Below are 20,304 nucleotides of genomic sequence, written 5' to 3'. Positions count from 1 at the left end.
GATTATTATAATCAAGTGATGTGTTGGTGTTGTCAAGTGTTGTATTGGTGTTGCCATCAATGAAAAAGGGGGAGATTGTTGGAAACATGAGCTTGTATGGTTGTCATTGATGTCAAACCTAGTTATCTAGATGGATGTTGGTACAAATATGCTCTTGTTTGTTTCAGATTGTTTTTTGTGTTGGAGTTAATGTTTTTGGTGTTGGTTGTGTCATCTTGTATTCTGGATGGTTCAGGAAGATTTTGATGCCCTCCAGATATGTTGTTGATTGTCTTGCATTTTAGTGGAACATATTATTTTGGTCAAGATATGTGTTGGAAGTTGTGTTGAGATATTTATCTAGATCTCACCATGGCATATGGAGATCCACATAAAGTATTTTGCATTATAAGAGGTTATGTGGTCGGCTGGTTGTTATTTCTGTAGACACCTAAAATTGTCATGTCTAATTAAATAAATATTTTATTTATTTAATTATTTTAGCCTAATTCTTTTATTAATTAAATAAATATTTATTTATTTAATTAATTCATTTATCCTCTTCTAGCCTTATTTCTCATTTAAATAAATACTTTTATTTATTTAAATTACCCTTTTCCTAAATTAAATAAATATTTTTATTTATTTAATTAATTCATTAGCCTTTTCTACCTATGACACATGTCATTCATCTCTTAATTCATACACTACCTACCCCTTTCATTATTTTATTATTTTCTTTACCTACCCTCTAATCATAGCCGACCTCTTTTACACCTCTCAATCTTATCCCTCCATTTCATATAGTGTCTTCTATATACGAAGATGCTTCCTTCATTATCAAACCCTCACTATGCATTCAGCCCCGACTACGCTTTCAAACTTGCATGAAATCAAGCCTACTTGCAACCACATTTTCGTTCTTTGTTGAGCTCTTGTGCACATGAAATCTGAGAGCAAATATATCAAGCAAGATCAATGGAGATAGGAAGAATGGAGATCCAAACCCTATTGGGCATGTGATGGTATAATCTTTGTGATTTCATTTGATTTGCATTGTCTTAGGTAATCTTCATATGTTATGGTGGATCTTTGTTGTTGTTAGGCTAGGGTTTTGTGGTTGAATCCATTTAGTCTTTCAATATTGTTAATCCACTTTCACCATAAAAATTTTGGCATCCCCGATGGGACATGGATTTTTGTTAGATCTGTGTTTTTTGCAGATTTTTCTAACCCTATATTGTTGTTTTGTAAAACAATTTGGAGAATAACCTTGTGCAGCTAGGGTTTTGGACACAAAATCAAGATCTTGGAGAGATTTGATCATATCTCACAAACGGCTAGGAAATTTTGTACCAAATGTTTTTTGCAGGTTGAAGACAGTATCAACAGCTCTCAAAGAAAAATTCAGATCTATTGGAGCATATTTTAATTTTCTATGAATTTTTTATGAATTTTCATAAAAAAATTAATTTTGAGAGAAAATGAGCGAATGTTTTGGATTTTCTTACATTTTTGGAAATATCTCATAATTATACAGAGGACCTATTCTTTGTGATTTTAATTTTGATGCAAAATATTTCCTAAAAAATTGGATCTTTAAAAATTAATGTATTTCCTTATTTTGATCAGATCTCACAAATGGATTTGAATTTTGAAATCAACTTTTTTGTGCAGGTCAAAAAAAGTATCAGAAGGATTCAGTAAAAATTTCAGATTTTTTGGATCAAATTTGCATTTTATATGAATTTTTTATGAGTTTTCATAAAAAATTAATTTTGAGAGAAAAATAGCAAATTTTTCAGATTTTCTTACATTTTTGGAAATCTCTCAAAATTATACATAGAATATATTCTTTGTTATTTTAAATATGAAGCAAAATCATTCCTCAAAAATCAAATCTTTGAAAATTAGGGTTTTGCATTATTTTACTCATATCTCACAAATTGCTTGGATTTGTTGTAAAAAAAAAAATTATACAGGTTTGGACAACCATCAGGACTCTCCAGTAAAAATTTCAGATTTTTGGGATTGATTGTGCATTTTATATGAATTTTTTATGATTTTTCATTAAAAATTAATTTTTGGAGCAAATTAGCAAATTTTTTGGATTTTCTTACATTTCTGGAAATCTCTTAAAATTTTACAGGTGGTCTTTTTTTATGATGAATCAGATCTTTGAATTGGTCAACAAAATGCATTGTTGAAGGCCCTATTTCACAAAGTCTTTTGGATCTAAAATTTACCTAACTTGTGTGCTTGCAGGAAGGGGTGATCATTTGAAACAATCCAAACTACTAACAAATCTTTTTTGCAGGACCTTGGCAAGGATTTTTTATCTTTATTGTGTGCCTTGTTCTCATAGACTAGCAAACACTTCAATTGGTGCACTAAAATTGAACCATTGTCTTTTGTGTCTTGAGAAATAGGCTCTTTTTGTTTCATCTTTAGAGGGCCTATCTCCCCGTGTGGTCATTAGGACTACTAGTGAGGAGAGAACAACCCAAGTGGTAGCAAAAGAAAATTCATCTTCTTCCAAACCACTATAAATAACTATATTCGTGGTGAAAACTATGGATAACGTGTCTTGATTAGTTCATACCGACACTATGTCTCCCCATAAACCCATTTGATCAAATTTATTTGATCAATTGTAGGGCGTAACCCCTACCGACTGGGAGCCTTCTGTATTTACAGAGCTAAAAGTGCCACATGTATGGCCACATGAGCAGATGCCCTTCCTAGCACCTTTTTTGTTTCAGAAGCCAAAATCCTTCTAGTTGTTGGGGCAGGAGGTCGGACCTCTGGTAGCAGCCCACACACATACGGTTCTTAGTAGAGATACAAAGTTCACCGCGGGGAGTTTTCGTGGGGACTAATGCTTGGTTGCCCTGAGAAGTGAGTGCTGAGGGTGGAGCCAGTGGGGTCAATCATCTAAGTATCCACTCTGAATTGCGTAGCCTCAGGGGAAACTCCATGTGGGATCAACAACTATTGTCCTGGCCAGCCATAAGAATTGTGCTTGACTTATTTTGAACAATCAAACATTCAAGACCAAACAACAAAACATTGTGTCTTTTGTATCTTCAAGTGTATGCAAAACAAATTTTACATCAAACAACACACAAGAGCAATCAGTTTCAGAATTCTTGAGCTTCCTAAGCTATCTCTTCAGGTTTTCATCTAGCATTCAACCTATCTATGGGTCTCACAAAGTCTATCATTGCTTTACACCTTACATTACATTCACATTTGTATAAACTTGAGTCAAAGGGCCACTTGCTTGTCCTCATCTTACTTTGTCAACACACTACATACAACAACATTTTTCTAAGTGGTCCCTCATCAAGGTCTATCACCTTTGGGTCTCATTTGGTCTTACTTAGAGTCAAGGTCAACTTACCTCATCCAGAGAAACTATTATCTCTTTGGAAGCCACACCTACTCTACTACATACATATTTGGTCTTACACTTTGGACATTGCAAGTAAACCTCAGATTCATTTACATTCCATCCAACTCTTGGTCTTCCATACTCTTTCCATTTTCATCTAATCTCACACATCTTGGTTAATACCTAGTTCATGGTTGAAACTCATTCCCAAAAATCTAGGAGAGAAACTAAAGAGGCTCAAGAGTCCACAAACATGAGTTCCTATGAGTATGACAATGATGTCTTTTTCAATTCTGATCATACTACATTACCTGACATGTATGCCTATAGAAACATCCCAAATGTTGAGCACATGGACACTATAAACAACAATGATACACACAATGACAATATGGACAACTTTTCCATACATTCAGCAGAAGAGGAAGACACCATTATGAATCCCCATTTCAATCGATTGGTTGAGGATATAATGAGGAGAGATAGACAATACTTTCTACAAGTGATGGCACAAAGTGGAGCCAAGATCCCTCATGATTTTGACATGTCTCAAATAATGGAACATAGACCTTTGCAACAAACTCACCTCAACATGGATCAAAGGAGGCCTAATAGTGGAGGCAATAGAGGACCACATCTTCTGCCTGAATCACCATCATCTTTGTTTCAAAAACCTGAGGTCCCACATACACATGGTCAAGCATATGATACTCACCTTCGTAGACCATTATGGAAGTCTTATGCAAAAAAATATGCTCAATCACATACCAATGCTAAGGATCAACCACCAAAGCAATTGGATATTCAAAGGCAGGCTCAAAATTTGGACACAAAGAAACCCCATGTCAAATTTGGGGGCAACACACTAGAACAAACTCATGACATTCCTATAGAGTATGGTATACATGGACAAAGCAGATATTCCATTCCTCAACATGACTCTATACCAAGTGGTCCATATTCACAACATCATTATAGACCTCCTCCATATAAACATGTGTATGATCAATATCATCCATATATGCAACATGCTCCTCCTCCACCTGGTGGTTCAGGCATGGGATATGGTCCAAGAAGTCGATCTCCACCTAAGAACAATTTGGAACAACAAATCAAGGACTTACAAAAGAAAATGGAGGACATAAATACACCGAAGCCAACTTACACAATGAGAGACATATGTCCTTATCTATTTGACAAAAGCATTCCAATGCCTCCATTTCCTATACACTTTATGACACCTAAGTTTGATAAGTATAGAGGAAAAGGGGATCCTAAGGCACACATAAGACAATTTTTCACAACTTGCATTGAGGTAGCAGCAGAAGAGACATATTTGATCATATTATTCCCACAAAGCTTAGGTGATCAAGCTATGGAATGGTTCTCCCAACTTCCACCTAGAATTAAGTCATGGGGTGACTTAGCAAAGGCATTTATCCAACATTTCTCATACAACATAGAGACAGACATATTAGTCACTACTTTGTGCAACACAAAACAAAAGGATGGAGAATCTTTTTCATCATTTTTACAAAGATGGAGGAATTTAGCCAGCAGATGCTCTTGTGAAATTCCAAATAAAAAAAAAATGGTAGAGATGTTCACCCAAAATGTTAACAAAGACACTGGTTATGACTTGAGAAAATCTTTCTTGTCCACATTCAAGGACATCATTGAAAAAGGCTTAGCAATAGAGAAGGTCCTAATTGAACAAGGAGTCATTAAGATATTCAAAGAAAATAAAGATGACTTTAAAGGAAAAGATAAGCCAAGATTTTGGAATAAAAACAAGAACACAGTCAATGATGATGTTGTTGATGTCAATACAGTGCGACCCAAAATCATTTTTTCTGGATCAAGCTCTACAAACAATCAAGTGAATACTCAAACAACTTCCAAATCACAGAGGAAGTACACTCCATTGGGAGAACCACTAGAGTCAGTTTTCAAAAAGCTAGTGGCAAACAAGATAATCACAATTCCAGATCTGCCTCCATATGAGCCAAAGGTTAAACCAAATTGGTGGAATGATGATGAGTATTGTGAATTTCATAAAAGCAAGGGACATAAAATAGGAAATTGCCATTGACTAAAGAACATCATACAAGATCTCATTGATAGAGGTGACATTGAGATTGAAGGACATTCCTCCAATCAAGAACATGAGATGTTTAAGGAACCATTCCCAAAACATGACAAGGGAAAAGCTAAAGCCATAGATGATCAAACCAACTATACCAGAGCATCCTATAACTATGATTCAACTATCAATCACATCTTGATGGACAATTATGTCTCTACCATTATCATCAAGGACAAAACACCTGAGAATTCTACCCAAAGACCCAAGATTGTCCTAAAAGGCGTTGGATCTTCTTCCAAACCTACCTCTGAATGTAATGTCACAACTCGTCGAGGTAAATTCACTTTGCAAGGTGCTCTAGCTAAAAACACCACTTCCTTATCAACCAAGCCTGAATATGACCTTGTAGAACAGTTAGGGAAGACACCCGCACTTATTTCCATCCTTGAGCTTTTATGCATATCCCTTGCACATAAAGCCATTCTTGACAAAATCTTGAGAGACACTCCTATTCATACTGATCTGAATGTGGGCCAGTTTCAAGCCATGGTGGGATACCTTTTCATTCCACACTCTCTTACATTCACAGAAGTTGACGATGCCTCCATGAGACAACCACATAATGCACCTTTACACATTGAAGCCTTCCTGCACAAACATCAAATAAAACGAGTCCTGATAGATGCAGGAGCAAGTCTGAATATTTGTACATTGAGCACTATTAAACAATTGAGATATTCCGATAAAGCTATGAATTCTACAAACAAAATTACCATCAAAGCATATGATGATGATGAGAGTTCATCCAAAGGCACAATCACCTTACCTCTCAGAGTTGGGCCAATTACAAAAGATGTGGTTTGTCAAGTCCTAGACATCGATCTCACATACAACATACTCTTGGGACGCCCATGGATTCATGAAATGAGCGCAGTCCCATCTACATATCATCGATGTATCAAGTTTCCACACAATGGAGTTGAAGTGACCATCAAAGCTGACCCAAATCCATTTATATATTGCAATAACCTATGACCTAGATCAGAAATAACAATCCCAGTCAATCGACAAGCTATTCCTTCATCAACATATGTGGATCCAGAATCCTTGAAAGCTTCTACATCAAAACAAACAGAGCTCAAAGAAAAATTTAAGGTTAAAGACCTGGGATGTGGTGAGTATATCTTTCATGTTGATCAACTCCCACTATCTCCTAAGGTATTAAATCTACAGGAACAATCTATAAACAATTTTCAAGGAATTGGGTGTGAACCACCTAGTGTTGTGGCTACTAAGTCTGAATGCAAATCTCCTCTAGTGGTGCAAGCAACTCTTGATATCAATAATCCTAAGAGTTGTTCCAACAAAGAATCTATTCAGCATATCGCCACCCCTCTTGAGAACTCACATAACCTTACCATTTCATCCACTCATTTCATTTCCACTCCACTTCTAGACTTGGATCAAAAAGAATCACAAAAGCCCTTACCAATTGGGGATCAAAAATCAAGCTATGAATAGAAAAAACTAAAAGTAAAAAATAAAGAAAAGTCCTTTAGTCCAAATCAAAATCAAAAGCTATTGGACTCTAAAAAAATTAAGGTCAAGGATAAAAATCCTATGAAGCAAAAAGAACAAGAGTTGATCTCCCCTAATATCAAAATAACTGGGGGCAAAAGTTTTACAATTTCAAGTCAAAAAACATAATTGTTGATCCTAAGTCTCCATCATGCTATCCTACTTTCACTTCTTTTCACAGTCATAAGCCTTCATAACTCATCCACTTGTTCCACACATCCATCCCCTTTTGGTGATAGATCATGGACCTTTAATGGAGCTTCCTTGAAGGACTTTGTTATCAGGGATGCCCAAACTTCTTCAGGTGACACACATATGGCCAAATGTAGTCCACACACTAGTAATTATATCTTAGTTCCTTTATCAAGGAAGACAGTCACTCTAACATATCATTCAGTCACGGAACAATGCAGCTACAATCATAAGGTAAAGCCTCGCACATTTGAGGTAGGTGACTTGGTTCTCAGAGAAAATCCTAAAAATCAGCAAGACAGAGAGAGGAAGGGAAAGTTGGAACCAAACTAGCTTGGTCCTTACATCATCCCAACAGCATATGGATCTGGTGCATATCAACTCTCAACCACAGAGGGTGAATCTTTGGAGGATCCTATTAACAACATACACCTTCGCAGGTTTTACACATAGCTCTTCAGAGTATCCTAATTCAAAAATACAAAAAAATCAAAAAATTAAAAATTACCAAAAATTTTTTTAAAAAAATCAAAATACAAAAAAAATCATAAACAAAAAAAAATCGTGACTTGGTGAAAACCTAGCAAACAGACGCCTTGTGACACAAAAAATAAAAAATAAAAAAATAAAAAAATTGAAAAACAGAAAACATTTCGTCCAACGGTGAAAACCACTTTGGTGGCACCCTGGGCAAGTACCATGGTGAAAACTGGGTCACCAGCGCCATGCGTAGAGACATTGCTCCTCCCTCCTTCAGGATTCACTTTCATCCTTTCACTTTGCACACACTCACATTCTATCCATTCATAATAAACTTACCCATGTTACTACTTATCAAATTGCCATTAGATTCATATCCAAAGTCATACTATATATTCTAGTCGATTAGTATTACCGAATCATGCAGTCAATACACACACAGAAGTCAATATGAACAGTCTAGTCGGTTATAGAAGAAAACAGTCACAGAACGCAGTATTCACTGAGTTGTTTACCGAGTAATGTTTCATGGCTACCGAGTAGTAAAGTTAACTCACCAAATTGATATTCACCGAGTAAAACATTTTACCAGATACATTGAACCTGGTCATGCACATGAAAACGTGTTACAAGATCGAGGCACATCTAACCATTTTACATTGGAAATTGCACTAGGAGATTGTGTATGATTACAAGGTCAATCTGACCAATGAAATATTTTGTTTAGATATTCATTCGAAGAATCTTTTTGTAAGATCGAAGCAATGAATTAGATCACCGCTGTAAGAGATCTATTTACACAGCATGATTTTAGGGTTAGAAAAAAGAGAGATGTGAGATATGTGTGTGTATGCATGAAGGAAGACTGTTATAGAGACACAGAGAGGTCACCGAGAAGGTTATCAGTGAACAGTCGAAGAACAGAGTAAATAGAAGGGTTTACCGAGTTACAATATGGGTTACCAAGGTATGCTACAAGCTAGGTAATCTTATTCTGAGCACATAGAATCTGCTATAACATTTCAGATGTAAAGTTGCAGATATTTGTAATGATTTTATTATAAAATTGTGAAGTTGTAAGAGAAACCTTTAACAGGGTAAAAGACTCTAACCAAGTCTATAAATTGTAAATCCTCTAACCAGGTGCAGCATTTATATAGTGTTGTAAAATCCTTTAGTAAGGTAGATCTAACAGATCTTGATACTCCTAACAAGGTAAGCTATTAGAAATAGCTAAATTTAGCTCTAAACGAGCAATCTTTATTATTGCAGTAGTGAAGTTGTGGGTGCCATCCCCACCGCAGTTTTTCTCTCTAACCAAGAGTTTCTGTGTAACCAAAATATATGTGTTATGGAGTGAATCATGTATGATTGTTATCTATTTGTTTTAACTTTATTTTATGTTACTGCACTATTCTGTTTATGCATAACAGTAAGGTTATTATTGAAGAAAAGTTTTGGAGTACCGATTCACCCCTCCCCTCTCAGTACATTAGCTTTCCATATTGGGCCTAACAACCCATTTCCATCGTGCCTTGTTATTGATCTACCTAAGATTAGTTAGCCATTCATAATAATCCCTCCTTTTCACCCCTTTCCATCCATAATTATTTTAGTCTAATTCTTCTATTAGTTAAATAAATCTTTATTTATTTAATTAATTCATTTATCCTCTTCTAGCCTTATTTCTCATTTAAATAAATACTTTTATTTATTTATATTACTCTTTTCCTAAATTAAATAAATATTTTTATTTATTTAATTATCCCACTTCTTCTATTAATTAAATAAATCTTTATTTATTTAATTAATTCATTAGCCTTTTCTACCTATGACACATGTCATTCATCTCTTAATTCATACACTACCTACCCCTTTCATTATTTTATTATGTTCTTTACCTACCCTCTAATCATAGCCGACCTCTTTTACACCTCTCAATATTATCCCTCCATTTCATATAGTGTCTTCTATATATGGAGATGCTTCCTTCATTATCAAACCCTCACTATGCATTCAGCCCCGACTATGCTTTCAAACTTGCATATGAAATCAAGCCTACTTGCAACCACATTTTCGTTCTTTGTTGAGCTCTTGTGCACATAAAATCTGAGAGCAAATATATCAAGCAAGATCAATGGAGATAGGAAGAATGGAAATCCAAACCCTATTGGGCATGTGATGGTATAATCTTTGTGATTTCATTTGATTTGCATTGTCTTAGGTAATCTTCATATGTTATGGTGGATCTTTGTTGTTGTTAGGCTAGGGTTTTGTGGTTGAATCAATTTAGTCTTTCAATATTGTTAATCCACTTTCACCATAAACAATTTCTACACATTACATTTGGTAATGGCTTTGGATAATGTATTAGAATGTGAAAATCATTGCATATATCATGGAAGGGTGTATTGAAATATATTTTGCTTCCCTCTTTATCCTGGAGGTCCAATTTGAGTATTTTAGGTTCGAGTGGTTTATTTTGTGTAATATTGCTTATTTTGTTTCCATCAACCCTTAATTATGTTTTTCAATTTTGTATCTCATATTTAAGATGTGCATATGGATGAATTATGATGTGATAAAAATTGGATTGTGTGAGAAGTGTATGTGAATGATTTGCAAGCAGATTTGAGTTTGTAGTTGTGTAAAAGTTAGTTTGAGAAGAGCTTCGAATATGACATATTTTGCAATATAGTGTGTTGTGACAATGAATATGTGTTAGAAGAATGAACTTGTATGGTTGTTATTGATGTCAAACCTGGTTATTCGGATGGATATTGGTATAGGTATGCTTTATTATACCTAGTTATTTGCATGGATATGTTAGCATATGCACACTCTAATGAGACATTATAGGTGATTGAAGGTTTTGTCATTGATGAAAACCTTACAATCCTATGGCACCGGCAAGGCATTACACCGGCACTAGAAAGATCAGACTCTACACCGGCACTCAGACCACTAGCACCGGTAGAGAAAGGAAGCATACCGACACAGAGGCCGACAGGATTTTTGTTATATTATATTTTGTTTATTATTGTAAAATCTTTGTAAGTCGACTTGGCATCATTGTAAAATGACTCTTATATATGAGAGATCATTATAGAACATTTGTAAGCAAGTGAAAGGAATATATTTAGGCGAAATAAGGCAGACCTATTATGCAAATTATAGGTTAAGGGTTTATGTAAGAAGTAGAGTAGCAACCGGTACTGGATCTGGCATTATAGATGCTATTCTAAAGCAGTACAAGATACTGGATTTATATAATCCATCATTGTAAGTCATTGAGACTTCCCATTGAGCAGTGAGCTCTAGGCAGTTGGCCTTCCTGCATGTGCAGGCCCCTCTTGTAGCAGTAATATTCTCTTATTGGCCAGTAAGTGAATATTGTGGGTCACAAATCCCACTGAGGTTTTTCCCACACCGGGTTTCCTCGTTAAAACATTGTGTTATAGTGTGTTTTTCATGTGGTTGCTTATAATTTTGTTTATTGCATTATTTCTTGCATATCAGTACACTGTTATAATATGTTCTACATGTTTTAAGTTAAGAAATTCAATTCACCGGTTAGATACTAATTCACCCCCCCCTCTCAGTATCTATGGGAATCCTAACAATTGGTATCAGAGCTTGGTCCTCTATTTACAGAAGCCTAACAACTTGAGGAAGATCTTGACATCGATAGAGATGGAAAATTTGATGAAGCAACTAGAAGCAACTCTCTCAGAATATGATGCAGAGAAATTGAAAAATATCAAATTAGAAGATGATCTAAAGGCAGCCCAGGATATTATTCAAGCACTTCAAGAAAATCTTACTATTTCAAGAAATAAGAGAAGAGAACTTTGTGAAAAGATGCAAAATGAGAATGATGAAAAAGAAACTCTTAATGATATGATAAACAAGTTGAAACAAGAGAACATGACAACAAAGAATGAGATGTAGGATATGACTATGAGATTTTGTAAAGAAATTGATGATAGAAAGAAGAATGAAGAATATTTGACCAGAAGGCTAAGTGATGCAACAAATGAGAACACAAGACTTAGTTATGAAAATGATTTGTTGAAGATAGATCTGATGCACACTCAAAATGACTCAAATGAACTAATGAGGCAGAAAGAAGTCTTAGAAAGAGAACTAGATACTGAAAATCAACATAAAGAGAAATTCATAGAAAGAGAACTAGATACTGAAAATCAACATAAAGAGAAATTCAAGAAAAGCTCAGAGGAACTTGGCAACTTGCTGAAGAATCAAAAACCTAAAGGTGGCACTTCTGGAATTGGCTTTGAAGTTGCTGAAAGCTCCAGTACAGCAAACATTCAGGATCATAGCAAATCAGTAAAGCAACCTAATGCCTATAAATTCAATGGAAAATGCTTTAACTGTAATAAGTATGGTCATAGAGCAAATGAATGTAAATCTATAAATTATCAGAATATCGACACACCCACCGGTCAATGTTCAAAATGCAACAAAGTTGGTCACAACTCTTAAAATTGCAAAATGAATGTGAGATGTTATGTTTGTGGAAGATTTGGACACCTATCTAATCAATGTAGAATGCAAACTGACATAGGTTATGGGAAAGCTATTCAGAAGAATAATGTGACTTGTTATGCATGTAACAAGATTGGGCATATTGCAAAATTCTGTAGAAGTAAAGGATCACCGGAAGACAACAAAAGTTCTAGTTTGAAAGGAAAAGAAAAAGTTGAAAAGGTTAAGCAAGAATTCTCAAAACAATGGATTAGAAAGTCTAACCTAAATATTGTTGGGAATACTCCTCCACTAGTAGAACCAATCAACACTTCACCGGCAGGATAGAGTAATACTCCACCGGCAAGAAACTCTTCATCAAATTGAAGAAAACTTTCTTGAGGGTTTGGCAATCAATGAGACATATGCTATAATTCCCTCAGTTAATGGTGAGAAGTTGGAAATTACTTCTATACCGGCAGACAATGTTAAGTGACTACTTAACTGACATGTATTAAATGTGGTAGATGGCAAAAAAACATTATAAATTTGTGGTTTTGGCTCCATTTTATTTCACCGAGATTTCAAACATTCAAAGAGTGTGAAATTTGCAAAGCTAAGGGATTTCGAGCAAAGAGGCAAAGCACTTCAGCAATCAATCCATCCAAAGGCAAAAAAAGGTATTTATCATCATGGCATCCTCCTTTGCACCTGAATTCATAGCAAACCCTATAGTAGTCGAGGTTATAAAATGCCCTAGGCCCGTATTTCAGCTAGTTCCCGAGGTAGCTAAGAAAGATGACAATGTAGGTGCTTTTTCCCAAATTCCAAAAGGAGTTGTTTTCGCAGAAGATCCCCAAATATATATTCCTTGCAACATAGAGGAATTAGGAGATGAAGAAATTAAAACCATGTATAAGACTGTTATATGTGACAATTCCGGTAATGTAAAACCTGAACATAAAATTGTTGAAACCCTAGGATTCACTGAAATCCTTTGCATTCCTGAATTTCCCAAGGAGGTGATTAGGATAGTTTTAAGCAAGGTACATGGTTCATTCTTTTGTCTTGATTCAGTACACAAAATTACAAAGGAAGCTGTGAAAGTAGTAATAGAGTTACCTTCCATCGGTAATAGACCAGACAAAACTAAGAAGGTCTCCAATGACCTAGTAATGAACTTAACTGGTGCAACATCAGACAGAAGGTCTCTAAGGGTTAATGATGTGACTGATATAAATGTGAGATTTGTTAGCATGATTTTAGGGTACAAAGAAACTCATGCAAACAGAATTAACTCAGTTTCCAGTTTATGCATTAAGAGTGCTTATGACATGGTTAAAGACAATGTAAAAATTCATGTATGTGAATGGTTAAAAGATGAGTTGATTGATAACTTAGGCAAAATCAAGAAGGATAAGAAAAGAACTTTTATATTTGGAAATCTACTTGTATGCTTGATGCTACACATAACCAAACAGGTTCCCGGTATAGGCAATAAGAACCTTGGATTTGATATACCGGTAGGAAAACAGTTACCAAACCTATTCAATAACATGGGTGAAAACAAAGAAAAGAATATTCATGACTATTTTCAAGCACTAAAGGTTGGGATGAACAAAAGAATCAGACTATCACAGAAAATTGTCAACAAATACAAGGATGATATATGTTTTGTAATCAAAAAGGATGAGATCTGGATGGAAGCAGTCATCCCAAGAACAATTTAGGTAACAGAGATGGGTTATGAGATAGATGATCATATAATTGAGACTTATGCTAAAGCACTTCTAGAAGCACCAAATGAACCAAAGGAATAAGTATTTGGTAGTGTTGAGACCATAGAAAAACAAATTCAATCTAAGAAGAGAGTGAAAAAGGTTGAAGCAATTGTGAGAAGAGGTTCTAGATAGGCTAAGGTTATTAAAGAAGATGTACTGAAACAAACCGGTATCACTGAGGATGAGTTAGGAACTCTACAACTTGAGACTCGCCTATCACCGGTAGCTACTTCTTCGGAGAGTGACATGCCTGCAACTTTCAAAAGAGTTGTAAGGAAAAGGGATCCTTCACCGGCATCCACACCTTCACCTAGAAGGACTAGACAAAAACAACAGGTAGTGAGGTCTCCGGTTAGAAAGAAAACACCAAAGAAAAAGTTGACACCAAAGAAGAAGAAGACTAAACAAAACATGGCCCCTCTTAACAAATTGCTATATGAAATCACAGAAGAAGGGAAACTCAAGAACATAGGAAAGGTCTATGATACACTGTCAGCAGATGAAAAAGAACAAGTTGAAAACAGTGTCATTTTACACATGGACATCTATAAGAAGTTCTTAATGGAAGTGATAGATGATCTACTAGATGAATTGTTCAAAAGACTGGAAGCAAGAAGACAAGCTGTTGTAGAGCTTGATAAGAAAATCAAAATTGAAAAGTTACTTGTTGTTTACCCAATAAACTCACCTAAGGAGATAGATAACTTAATTGCAGAAGCCAACCGGTCAGTATTCTCTACTGCACACCGGCATATTGCATTAATGGTTGGAAGAGTGAATGAAGTAACAGAGTAAACAAAAAATGCATGGGACATATTCCTTGTTGAGAAAGAAAAATAGGAAGAGTACAGGAACCCCAAACTATAAAAGGTATACCAGAAGGAGAAGGACAAAGGAAAACGAAAGGTTGGTGGACCTTCGAGCATCAAAGTAAAAGACAACTTACTCCCACCGCCTCCAATTACATCACCGATAACAACTACTTAAGATCAACTGACAGATGAGAGTATGGATATAGAGGATACAAATCCTAACCCTGAGGTACTATACACAGTTGATGTTGATACACAAAAGGTCAACATTGTGATAGACAAAGATACAACCAGCAAGACAGATATAGCTAGTGAGCTACCGGCAACTAACAGCATTGACAATACTGAAAGAAAAGTTGAAGTTGATAATGTAGAGCAATAGGTAGAGACTCATACTGAGACTAAAATAGAGCAACAAATAGAGAGACAAGAAGAGCAACAGGCTCCAGAACAGGAACAGGTTCACATGGAAATAGTGCCACCAGCAACAGGAGAAGATCAAAAACCATTGCTTAAAGAAAAGGAAACACAGACTGACCTACCAGAGGTCACTGCAAGCTTGGTTACTTCCTCCACCGGAGGAATTTAGAATGTTGGTTCCTCCTCAACAGGCTACAAATCAACAAATGTAACTGAAGTACTTTTGGACTCCATCAAAAAGATAACAGATTGTAGTTCACGGGCTTATAAAGCTATAGATGACACAATCCCAATTTTGAAGATGATAGCTCCTAATTGTAACATAGACAATAAGGATTCTTTAAGCCAACTTGAAACTTTGTGTAAATACATCACTGAGAACACAGTGACTGTTGAACAAATAAAGGAAGAGACATTGAAGGATAAGTTAGAAATTGAAAAGCAAAAATTCTTTGAAGATCAGATAAAGAAGTGTACTAGGGAATTGGACACACTTCTACCGGAACTATGTAACTTATTGAAGGAATTCAAAACTCTATACAAAGATACTTGCAAGACAAACTTTTTGACAGTAGACATAGATAAGAAAATGAGCAAGGTACAGGATGAAATCAATAAACTTGCAGACAATTTTGTTAACTCACCTAATACACTATCAATTTTTGAGCAAAGGATAACAAGTTTTGAGGAAGAATTACTTAAGTTAGAAAGAGAAAAGGAGAGAATAGTAAACAAGGCAAAAAATTTGAGACTAAGACTGAGTTCAAGATTGGACTATCTAGCATCATTACAGAAGGAAATATATGAGGCACTGGTACAGGGATAGAAAACACTAGCAGAGTATATGCAGCACCTCACCGGTACAATTCAAAGAATAGGGACAACAATAAAGGACAGCAAGAAGTTTATGAAAAGTATAAACTTGATTTTGGGAGATCTTTTTCAAATTGTAACCACCCAGTTACAAAGTTGAGACTACAGCTCTACTGACATCTTGACAACCTTTGTCATTGATGCCAAAGGGGGAGTAGTAGTATGAGAAAATAACCAGCAAAAGACTTATCTGCTCAGGGGGAGTTCTTATATTTTTGGAAACATTTTTGGACTACAAGTTTTGGATACACTTTTGAATTTTCTCATGAACATTGCCATCAATGCCAAAGGGGGAGATTGTTGGCATATGCACACTCCAATGAGACATTGTAGATGATTGAAGGTTTTGTCATTGATGACAACCTTACAATCCTATGGCACCAGCACTAGCAAGACCAGACTCTACACCGGCACTCAGACCACCAACACCAGCAGAGAAAGGAAGCATACTGGCACAGAGGCCGACAGGATTTTGTTATATTATATTTTGTTTATTATTGTAAAATCTTTGTAAGCCGACTTGGCATCATTGTAAAATGACTCTTATATATGAGAGATCATTATAGAACATTTGTAAGCAAGTGAAAGGAATATATTTAGGTGAAATAAGGTATACCTATTATGCAAATTATAGGTTAAGGGTTTATGTAAGAAGCAGAGCAGCAACCAGTACTGGATCTGGCATTATAGATGATATTCTAAAGCAGTACAAGATACTGGATTTATATAATCCATCATTGTAAGTCAGTGAGACTTCCCATTGAGCAGTGAGCTCTAGGCAGTTGGCCTTCCTACATGTGCAGGCCCCTCTTGTAGTAGTAATATTCTCTTATTGGCCAGTAAGTGAATATTGTGGGTCACAAATCCCACCGAGGTTTTTCCCACATTGAGTTTCCTCATTAAAACATTGTGTTATGGTTTGTTTTTCATGTGGTTGCTTTTAATTCTATTTATTGCATTATTTCTTGCATACTGATACACTGTTATAATATGTTCTACATGTTTTAAGTTAAGAAATTCAATTCACCGGTTAGATACTGATTCACCCCCCCCCCCCCCTCTCAGTATCTGTGGGAATCCTAACAGGATATTGGTCTAGGTATGCTTTGTCATACCTTGGTTATCTGGATAAAGTTTGGTCTGGATACTCTTTTGGTGTTGGTTGTGTCATCTTGTATTTAGGATGGTTTGGAAATCCTTTGGTGCTCTTTTGATATGATGTTAATTGCATTGTGGTTTAGTAAATCATGTTCTTTTGGTCCAGATATGTGCTGGAAGATGTGTTGAGGTGATTATTTGGGTTTCACTTTGGTTTGTGGATATCTACATGGATTATTTTGCATTAGAAGTGATTATATGGCTAACTGATTGATTATATATACATGTTATGTTTTGTAATGTCCTTTGGAATATGTGCTAGCATGTGTGGATTGTCGACTTGTTCATGGGATGATGTATTATGAAATTTTTCGGTTCTCTCTTTCTCCTAGAGTGGATCAATATAAGTTTGTTTGGTTCAGGTAGCTTATTTTATGTAATACTATCTTGGTTGACCCTTGTTTAGGATTTCAATGTTGTATCTCATATATAAGATGAGCGGAAGGATGAATTGAGTATGGATGAGAAGTGAGTTGTGTGATAATTGTGTGAGAATTGTGTGAGAAATGTATTTGAATGATTTCTAGGTAGATTTGAGTTTGTGGTGATGCAAAAGCCAACTTGGGAAGAACTTTGAAGCTGATAAATTCTATCAGACATAGTCTTGTGATAGTGCAGATTGTCAGAAATGTTTGTCATGTTATTGGTCACTTGATTACTGTTAAAGGATAATTTCATGATCAGGAGAATCCTTCTCAATTTCAATTCAACTATTTTATTTGTTGTTGATTGATAGTGAGTCCTTTGGCAACAGTTTGTATCTTGTCCTCAAGAAGTGTTCTTCAACTGCACAAGTCCTTTGTATCTTGCCTAAGGTAGTGCACTTTAGTTTTACAAGTCCTTTAGGTGTTGGTGTTCCTTAGCTACAAGCCTAAAATATTACAAACATTGTTATTCATATTGTGAGTTAGAATCTCATCATTGTTTTTCCCTGTTTGAGTTTTCCACGTATATTAGGTGTTTATGTGTTTCTATTTGATGTGTTGATGGTTAAAGTGTTTATATTGAATAATTTTATTAATAACTATTTTTGAAGTCCCAGATTGATTCATCCCCCTCTTAGTCTTGCTATGTGTTCAACAATTGGTATAAGAATGAGGCTCATCTATGAAAATCTTAACCGCTTGAGGTAGATCTAAAATGGTGCAAGACCTTCATGTTAAGGCTCTGATGTTTGATGGAACAAACTACAACTATTAAAATAAAAGAATGTTATTTTATTTGGAAGCATTGCATAATGGAAAATGGAGACTGGTTATCAACGACCTCCTAATGGACCATCAACTCTGGATGAGATTAAGGTTGATGAAGCAAATGCGAAGGCTGGAACAATTTTGATCAACTATCTCAGTGATGAAGTTTTTGGAAAAGTCAAAAGAATAAAGATAAGGGAATCTAGAACAAGTTGAGTTATGCATATGAAGATAATTCAAAGACACAATAAGAAAGACTCTTGAACCTGAAGCAGAAGTTTGAAGGTTTTAGAATGGCTGATGATGAAAGTGTTGAAATTTACATACATAGAGTAAATGATATAGTAGAGGATATCTGAGGGGTTGGTAGAATACTTGAAGAGAGCAATATTATTAGAAAGATCCTATTTACATTGACAAAACCCTATAACCCAAAGAAGTGTGCAATTGAAGAATGTCATGACTTGAACAACGACACAATTGATCATCTTATTAGTACATTGTCTTCCAATGAGATTGGTGAGATGGAAGATATAAAGTCCTATCAAAGAGAAGCAACATTTAATGTTTCAAGGATATTAGGAGATGAACCAGAAACCAGTGAGAACCTAGATGAGATTGAAGCAAAAATTTTAAGAAGACTAAAGTGAGGAATTGGGAAGTACAAAGGTAAGTTACCCTTGAAATGTTTTAATTGTGGATTAATTGATCAGTATGCTTCAAGACACACATATAAAGAAGATTACAGAAAGTTTGAGGATGGTGAAAAGAAAAGTAGGTATAGAATAAATAACTTTAAGAGAATAATGGATGATAGAGATAAAAGAAAAAAGAGTTCGTATTCTAGGGAAGCACACTCATCTGAAGAAGATAATTTTTAAGACTCAAATGAAGAATCCTTATTGTATCAAGAATGTATCAAAAGACTGAAAGAGAAGCTGCACTACATGTTAACGATGAACCTAGATCATGGATCATTGATTATAGATGCTCAAATCACATGATCGGAGACAAAGACAAGTTTATTACCTTGAATAAATATGATGGTGAATCTATAAAATTTGCAGGAGAGGAAGCTAATTGATTTGCGGAATAGGAAGCATTTTTATTGATGGTAAGCATAAAACTAATGGTGTTTATTATGTAGAGGGATTGAGACGTAGTCTATTGAAATTTAGTTAGATGTAGAGGTTATGAAGTTGTCTTCACAAAAAATAGATGTATGATTAAAAAAGGTAGAACAGGAAAGCTTGTAGTAGAAGGAATCAAGACAAGTAGGAATGTTTACTACATAAAGGACATAAGTGGAAACACATGCTATTTGAGTCAAAGTTATGAATCCTAGTTGAGGCCCAAGAGGATGGGACATGTTAACTTTGACGACATGATAATGATCAATAACTATAAAGTAGTAAGAGATTTACTAAGGATTATGAAACCTATTGACATTGTGTGTAGGGAATGTCAGTTAGGAAAGCAAACAAGGAGAATTTTCAAGAACAAGGAGTATTCTAAATCACACCCGTTGGATATAATTCACATAGACTTATGTGGTCCTACAAGGACATCCAGACTCAATGGTGAAAGACATTTTATGCTACTCATTGATGATTACTCTAGAATAACAAGGGTTACATTTTTTAGGTAAAAATATGAAGCTTTTGAAAGATTTAAAGTTTTCAAGTCAATGGTAGAGAATTAGATTTATGCTAGAATCAAATGTTTGAGATCTAATAGAGGTATAAAGTTTAATTCAAGTGATTTTGAAAATTTCTATGAGAAATATGGCATTAGGAGACATCTTTTTTCTCTAAGAACCCCTCAACAGAATCGTGTGGTAGAAAGGAAGAACAAAATTGTTATTGAAATG

The sequence above is a fragment of the Cryptomeria japonica genome, chromosome 9, assembly GCF_030272615.1.
Source record: "Cryptomeria japonica chromosome 9, Sugi_1.0, whole genome shotgun sequence".
Taxonomy (NCBI): domain Eukaryota; kingdom Viridiplantae; phylum Streptophyta; class Pinopsida; order Cupressales; family Cupressaceae; genus Cryptomeria; species Cryptomeria japonica.
Note: the sequence above shows the minus strand (reverse complement) of the source record.